This window comes from Opisthorchis viverrini, assembly GCF_000715545.1.
Source record: "Opisthorchis viverrini unplaced genomic scaffold opera_v5_122, whole genome shotgun sequence".
Classification (NCBI taxonomy): domain Eukaryota; kingdom Metazoa; phylum Platyhelminthes; class Trematoda; order Opisthorchiida; family Opisthorchiidae; genus Opisthorchis; species Opisthorchis viverrini.
In genome coordinates, this window is record NW_008751780.1 from 2,032 (window position 1) to 4,885 (window position 2,854).

Genomic DNA, 2,854 nt, shown 5'->3' on the forward strand with positions numbered 1-2,854 from the left:
AGGGTCTTGGATGTCGACATCTGCTTACTGCTCCACGGCATCCCCAGTCAAATGGACTTGATGAGGTCTGTCATTATTTCATTCTCTCCTACATATTTTGTGGAATTGGACCGTGGGATTGATAATTTTCTAATGCAATACAGTATTTCCGTTCATTTCATTACTGGGAAGAGTCCCGTGCTTCTAATTTAATCTCGTTCGTTGCGTACAAGTCTTGACTGTGCCAGAACGGATGAGTTACATTTTTCAAGCGTATTGATTTACGACCTGCTGCAGGAGTAGTACTTTCATCAAATGGCAAATGGATGATCACAATCCTCGATTTGGATGACCTCTCTTGTCATCGGAGACACATTGATCAGGTCAAGTTCAATACCAGAGGTAAGCTTTTTAGCGGCACTCCTACTGTTCCAAATACTAATGAGTCCTTTGTAGATTATCTTACGGTATCCGAACAAAACGTAGCTGAAAAACGCACTACCTGTGAAGAATCTAAAGTTCCCATTCCGAGAAGATGTGAAAGATTGCAATCAAGACCACCACTGGACTATAATCATCCACACGCTCATTCAAGGTGTGGCGGGTGTGATGAACATGATTGATACTCTGTTCATTGCTCTATTCATTATTCTCTTGTTTTAATATCCCATATGCTGTATATATATGCTAATTCGAATACATGCGTGCTACTTGTCACACTGCACTGAATTCCGGATTTCTAGTTCGTTTGGCTATACTGATATGCGTGCGGAACTTGATTCCCACAGAGTGATTACGGTAGGCTAACAACGGACCTTTTTTTGTTCACCCTCTCCTCATTACATCTTGCAGTTTCCTAAATTCAAGTTAATGAGTTCATAGAAGTGAAGCGTCAATTCCAACATTGATTTTGTCTTCGACAATCACGAAAAATGAGGTCATGAAGTTCCCATGGATAAATTTGAAATTGGTTGACAGCATATCATGCAATACCACACCACATTACTTTAAGTATCATGGACGCAAAGCGAGGTGTTCCCTGGCGATTATGGACAATTGTGTCTAAGTTTCATGCCATGAACCTGCTAGTTTATTTTCTTTCTTTATTGATGCCGGCATGTGGCTTGGGTTAGAGAATTTGTGCAGTGAACGAAGCCTCTCCAGAGCGACCCCGGAGTAAACGGATGACGAAAGTTTATTCCCGAGGTCAATTGACGTAAAAAGCGTTGTGTAAATGGGTGCTAACAAGTTGAAAAAAACAAAACAGGTTGGAAGTGATTAATGGGCTTGTTTCACTCACAAGAGGAAACACCCGTTTACCTTACGCCTCTTTAGGCTAAGGCATATACGACATTCATGGTGGTATAAATGTCTCTAGGAGTTAAATTTCTGCTGAGTCCGGAGTTACGCAATCGGACAGACTTTTCTGACCGTTCAGTATGGACCAGTTGTCAGGATTGCTGGAATGTACACCAAGGTGGCGTGCATATCTGAGCTCATTCAGTCAGCATCGATATGCTTAGAAAGGCCTCACTTAGGCTAATCGGAAACTTTACGTGCTGTTTGTAGGTTCTGATGTTTGAGCGTTTATCTTAACCTGATTCAAAGGATCAATCATTCCCAGTAACGCTGCTTCTTTGTGTAAATGTCATATTTCTGATGACGTGTGGACAAGCGTTTTTAACGTTTGACAAGTGAGTGACAGTGGAAAAAGGGCTCATTCACCCATATGAGTCACTCGTTTTTGGTCAAATACGATTTACTGGCAGGGCCACTTACTTGTAACCCAATGCAATAAATAGTGTTCACCGATTTCACCTACAGGAACCACTTATTTTTTTAACAATCAACCAGTGAAGGAAACTGATATGCATGGCGTTGGACTATCATTCTAAACCGTGGTGCTCTACGACGGCAGATGCACAATGGCCAACGAACTCAGGGCGCACAGGCTCTTTCGTTTCCTCCGGAACTTTTGTGGTAAGAAAAGCCTAACAGCAAGCAAAGGCTATTGACATCCAGCAGGATAAATTCGCTAATACAGTGTGATTGATTACCATGTTGTGAGTCTTCCTTCAGTTTGTTCACAAGCTCCAGATTTCATAAATTGTTTTCCTGTGCAAATAGACTTGGCAATGAATTTGGAAGTGTCTGCCCAACACTTCGAAATGATCGCAACACCCAGACTTGAATTCGACCCAACATTACTTATCCAACACAACCCCATTCCTACTGTCAGTGAGTTGTATGGCCGGGAAGAATGGACCATAGGTTTTGATAAATTCCTTCAAAAAATGTTTGGACACTTATACCAACCTCTTGGAGTTGTGAATGGACCATCAAGATTCCCAGTTTTCCTCAGCCACATCTAGAAACGCACACTTGCGGCCACACATGCAGTCAGCTTCATTCCATATTGTGTGCCGTTTTAGACTCCCTACTAGTGAGTAGCTTAAAATTTAAGCAGATCTGGCTGCCGAGGGGCGTCTCCTGATACTTACTCCGGTTGCATAAGCAACCACGAAAGTTTCTGATTCTTTCAGCTGTTGGAGTTTGATCTGTGATACGATACGTTACGTTGTCTATCATGTTTGCGTGCTTCTAGGACACTTTTTACTTGTTACCTTACATAAATGTATTTTCAGGGTGGAAATCGGGTTATCCTGCCATTCACCCCAGCTTCCATCAACCTCACACCTGAGACGATGGTTAGCAATGTAAGCTGTCCCTCCGGTTTATCTCCGACGGAAAATCCGGGACCGCGCTTATGTGATAAACCCCAACAAGGGTGAAGCTGGTTGTGCACAGTCGAAAAGTTTTCAACAATTTTGTGAGTAGTTTCCTTCAATGTTCAGCAGGACCTACCCGCCGAAGC